The sequence below is a fragment of the Phoca vitulina genome, unplaced genomic scaffold (genome assembly GCF_004348235.1).
Source record: "Phoca vitulina isolate PV1807 unplaced genomic scaffold, GSC_HSeal_1.0 scaffold14, whole genome shotgun sequence".
Taxonomy (NCBI): Eukaryota; Metazoa; Chordata; class Mammalia; order Carnivora; family Phocidae; genus Phoca; species Phoca vitulina.
The window spans coordinates 45,615,484-45,621,483 of record NW_022589717.1 but is presented as its reverse complement, the minus strand read 5'-3'; positions in this window follow the sequence as shown (position 1 = coordinate 45,621,483).

Sequence of the window (6,000 nt, the reverse complement as noted above, 5' to 3'; positions counted from 1 at the left end):
ACTCTGCCTCCACCTTTATTGTGAATGTTATCAATACAACAAGGGAATGAGAAAAACAAAAAGGAGTGAGAAGTCTTAATAATCAGGACAGTGACATAGGGAGTATTGCATGATTATAATAAGCTGTGTTCATGAGGCGCATGCAGACAGGGAGTACATGGAGTGCATGTCCATGATGTACATGTAGGCAGGGAGTACATGGAGTGGGTGACCACCAAAGATTTCTCCTAAGCATTTACTCCCTGGATGAGTGTATTGAGCCACAACAAGTATCGGGCTGTTTCCAGCCCAGAAACGTTAAAGGAGGCCCAGTTTTCTGGACACTCCTTCTTTGCTTTTCAACTAGTCTCATCCAGGGAGGCATGTGTTTAGTAAATCTTATTTAGCCAGGCATTATGAATTCCCACAAAAATTAATGTTTTTATCCACTTTTTGGCAAGTGGTTTCCTTATCTCAGGTCTTTATGTAGAAGCTTGCGTTCAAGGTGGGTCACATTGTGTATATTTTTTTATTGTTTCTTGGCCTCATTTCCCTTGTAAATAAAATTGAAATATACTGTTTTATCTAAGACAGTTTTGAGGTCAATTGAGATAAAACAAAATGTCACAAAGTAAAAGTTGATTTGCTACATCTTTCTAATTTTTTTTTCCCTAGGACAATCTACTACAATAACCTCTTTTCCATTTTTTTCCATTTAATCAACTTTATTAGAATGCCCAGCCTTTTTACATAAAGAGAATGCAACCAAGAAATGTAAATACCAACAACATACTGTCTTCTGATGTTTATTATTCATAAATACATTGAACTTTTCCTACAACCACTAATGGTTATGCTAGAAACAAACATATCCATAAAAGTGAATGAAATTACATCATCAATGTCTTTCTCCTTTGATGTGGTGACAGAGATAGGTACAGAAGGAATATAATTTCTTAGGCAGCACTGTTGACATGACTTATGATGTAGCAAAACCAGTGGACAAGTGTCCTCTAGCTGTCAGTTTCTGGCTGAAATCCCAAGTGAAAATGAACAGAACAAAGAATTTTGAGGCAGCCAGTTACAGAATACAAATTGCATGGTCATGTGGTTGACAATTTTTCCTTGTAATGACCCAATGAATCAGATGTAGGAAAGTCATTTCAAAGCTTACCAGAGAATCAATATTGACTTATTTCTGAAAAGTTTTCAAAGTCAAGTTATTAGACTTAATTGGGAAGAATGCTGTCTAATGATTTTGTGTTTTTTCAAGTATTCCATTTTTAGCAGTTCAGTAGGAGCTATATCATTATTTATAAATGACTGTATGCATTGGCTTTATAAGTTAGATTTTGCATTCTTCATTTTAATAAATTAGTGAGAAATATACAATTATGTTTATATTTTTATTCCCGATTAAAAACCACAATCTTATAATCTAAGGCAAATAGGGCATTTCTAAGCTATATTTCTTCGGGATAGAAATTTTGAATTTTTTTTTCCTTTGCACACATTGTATGTACTAGAACCTAAGGATTTAATTAAACTTCCAAAAGATGTTTTTGACAGAGATGTTACACTAAAACTGCATGTTAATATATATGGGATAATTTTTTTTTACAATAATGGAACATGACTAAGTTTTCACATATCACACTTTGAACCAAATTGAAGCAGAAACATAACGAATTATCAGATGGGGAAAACTTTCTATTTTATGCTGGAAGACTGAACTCAATAAATTTTACAAAAAAGATTATTGCTTATTACTTTAAAATAAGTTCAAACAATTATACTTGCATATATTTCACTCTGTATATCAGGAACTTCTCACTCATATGAGAGAGATGGCTAATTTAGATATCTTTTTAAAAAGTTTTATTTATTTAAAATGAACATTTCTTCTGAAAAAAACCCAGAATGATTAAAAATCTTCTTTGTAATTTTAAATCATTTTGAAATGAGCAATATATTCCTATATTACCTATTGCGTTCAAATTAACCTATAAATTAATTATAGTATTTAAAGTTATTAAAGCTTGTCCAAATCTGAAATTACTAAAACTATAGAAAGTTGTTAAATTGCTATTTAAAAATTTAGAAAACAATTTAGTATGGTTTAACTTTATTAATAGATTCAATGATATAGACTCAAACTAGAGAAAACTTCTTAAAAGTAACCTTTCTTCCTAAAGTTCTGTTTTGTGTTACTTACGTCTGTTTCCTTAACATAACCAGGGTCCCCAAGGGCAGAGATGTTTCTAGCATGTTCTTGCATCTTTTGCACTTACCGCCAAGCTAGTCACTTAAGAAGTATGAGGTGACTCATGGGTAAATGAGAAAATGAGTAGAAATATTGGCAAATATATAAGCAGATAGGAATAGAAACTTAGATAAGGTAGATTTGAAAGTCAGATATGGTGACATAAATATCTGCAATAATTTGGTTGCTTCATAAAGCTGTTTCTCAAAATTAGTCCCTTGAATTAGTAAGTATTGACACAATATTGAATAGCTAATATTTCATATTGTTGTAGAAGTTTCTAAATTAAAATTGACCCCTGAAAATAGTTTAAAACTTTACTTAGGCCTTTTACACTACAGAGATTCTCTTACGAACTGGTTTTTGGAGTCATGAGAAAATATATATATTTCCTCAGACCTACTTGCTGAAGTCATGTAGAAGACTAACAAATTTAGAACTGGAAGACAAAATTTATACATGTTTTACAAAAATATTCCTTAAATATGTAAAAAGTATGTACACGGAGACTTTCTTAGCAAAACAAAAATAACTAGCCAACTAGTTATCCAAAAAGCATGTGTTATATTTTAATCAGAGGAAGTGGATAAGTTGTAATTACTTTAAAGTTTCAGTATATCAGGGAAATGTGATTTATCAGACTTGATAATTATAAACTAATTTTCTAATTTAAGAAATTCATTCATCTTAGCTAGTAGTCTGTCTTTCAGCTAAATTTGAATCAACATTTGCTAACAAATTGATGCACTGTTGTGTATTGGTCTTTTGCTGGCCATTTGTAAAGTCCTAGAATTTGAAAAGGAAATTCTGATCTGACATAGGTCCTAGAAAATGGACACAGGACTGAATTCTGTGGATACTCTCTTCTATATCATTTATAATATTTTTAAGTGTTCTGTAAAGCTATTTATAACTAGGGTTTTTTGGGGGGTGGTAGATTTTGAGTGTTTCCTATTATCACAACTTCATACTATCTCAAGAATTTTCGAAGTGCCTCAGACCCAACATCAACTCTTCAGAACCTTACAAGCTAATTTTAATAGAAAATAATAAAGAAGTCCAAAAGGGCAATGTCAAAGGGATGAATAACTATATATACATACTTTGTAAGTGTTTAATTATAAATGCACTGTGAAAATTTAAAAACATCTGGTTATGAAAGTTGTTGCTGGAAAGGGAGTTCTAGATGATTAATTCCCCAATAGCATTCGAAATCCTTTGATTCTGGGACGCCTGAGTGGCTCAGTTGGTTAAGCCTCCAACTCTTGATTTTGGCTCAGGTCAGGATCTCAGGGTCCTGATATCGAGCCCTGTGTCAGGCTCATGCTCAGAGTGGAATCTACTTAAGATTCTCTCTCTCTCTCTCTCTCTCTCTGCCCCTCCCCAACCTGCTTGCTCATGCTCTCTCTCTCTCTCTTAAGAAAAGAAAAAAAAAAGAGAAAGGGAAAGAAAATGGGGAAGAGAAGGGAAGGGAAGGGGGAAGGGAAGGGGGAAGGGAAGGGGGAAGGGAAAGGGGAAGGGGAGGGGGAAGGGAAAGGGGAAGGGGAGGGGGAAGGGAAAAGGGAAGGGGAGGGGGAAGGGGAGGGAGAAGGGAGGGGAAGGAGAGGGAGAAGGGATGGAAAGGAGAAGGGAAGGAAAAAGGAAAGGAAAAAGGACAAGGAAAAGGAAAGGAAAAAGGAAAGGAAAGGAAAGGAAAGGAAACCTTTGGTTCAGCAAACCCACTCCGTAGATTCTGCTGAAACCTCCATTCAAAAAGAACACAGGGTCTTTAGGCAAATAACCCCACGTGAGAGCAACAATAATTCAACTTCCCATACACAACAAGTATTACTTCTATATACATGCATTTACATATATGTCTAGGTACCCTTATTTATTGTTCTTTGACAAAATAAGATATGGGTGAAAACAGTGATGTATCAAAGAGTAGTTTGTTGTTATTTGAGTGTTTTATCTCCTGTAATCTCCATCAGCTTTCCAAATCCTTTTAATGATATTATTCTATTGATATTAGTAATAATGATGCTGACATTTAAATTTTCTTAAAATTATAAAAAGCATGTTTAGAAAACAAGCATCATGCTCTGCAAATGCAACTGTAAAATAAGTGGCCTAAGCTGATCCCCATTTTATACCAGACTATGGATATAACTTCTTAGCCCACTTTATATAGAATTCTAGAGATACCGCTCTAGAAATTAAGCTGAAACTGATCTGAAAAGAGACCAACACAATAATACAAAATCAGGTATTGTACAAGTTATTTTCATTTGTAGATTATATGCTCTGACATTTATATTAACTATGGTATATTTCTATATAAATTAATTTTGACTCTTACAATTGCATTTATTTAAGGGCAACATTTGTAGCCTATGGAATTTATTTATCCCATATCATATCTTTTATTGTGGTGGACAAAAAAAGAAAATAGACAAACATCTGATTGACTATAAATGCATATATGTTGCCTAAGGAAAAGGAATATCTGATGGTACTGAATGAACTTAACAAAAGCAATCGAATGTTCCATTGCCAGAGGAAAAGACCTATCTGATTATTCAAATATTAATATCAATTTCTGACTTAGATGAACCAGTGTTACCTCAATTTAAGTTATCTTCAGAATACTGCATCACTAAGATAGTTTAGAGCTCCTGCCAATAAATACAAACTTCTACCTAGTACATTCAGAAAATTGCTAATTCTAGCTCGACTCCTAACTCAGAAACTTTTTAAAAGTCTCTTGTAGTGTCTTGATTTTAATTTCCTCAGATGTAATTTCAAGGGACTGATCTAATATTCCAAGATTCTTTGATTCTGTAACCTTTGACTTGCTAACCTTTGCCACTCAGCACAAATAATTTATTCACCATTTATGGAGAAAATGAACAGAAGACAAAACAGAGATTGAGTTTACTGATGTTATTTTAAGGTTAACCTGTAATTTCCAAGGAATATTCATACAGGCAATGTGAAATTTCCTTTTCTTTTTCCACTAATCTTTACTGCTTATTTTATTGATTCAATATATTTGGGTGAAAAGGTGTTTGGATAATTTTTAAAGTTCTTTTATAAAATTGTAATTCACTTTATCCTCCATAATAAAAATAATTATAAAAATCTTCAAATGGGGTGCCTGGGTGGCTCAGTCAGTTGAGCACTTTTTGGTTTCAGCTCAGGTCATGATCTCAGGGTCGTGGGATCAAGCCCTACATGGGGCTCCATGCTCAACAGGGAGTCCACTTGAGATTCTCTCTCTTCCTCTCCCTCTGCCCCTCCCCAGCTCATGGATGCACACTCTCTCTCTCTCAAATAAATACAATCTTTAAAAAAATTTAAAAATTAAAAAAAATCTTCAAGTGTCTTGCAAGTGGAAAAATGATATATTGTATTATATCATATTATATATTAATAAGTAACTCATCTGCTATATCATTTTCAGTTCATGGTCAAATCAATATTGCAGTTTGTAATGTCATTTAAAGTAATTTCTTAATCAGATTTAAGGATATTTTATAATACACATATAATGGGCGCCTGGGTGGCTCAGTTGGTTAAGCGACTGCCTTCGGCTCAGGTCATGATCCTGGAGTTCCTGTATCGAGTCCCGCATCGGGCTCCCTGCTCGGCAGGGAGTCTGCTTCTCCCTCTGACCCTCCCCCCTCTCATGTGCTTGCTCTCTCTCATTCTCTCTCTCTCAAATAAATAAATAAAAAATCTTAAAAAAAAAAAATAATACACATATAATACAGATT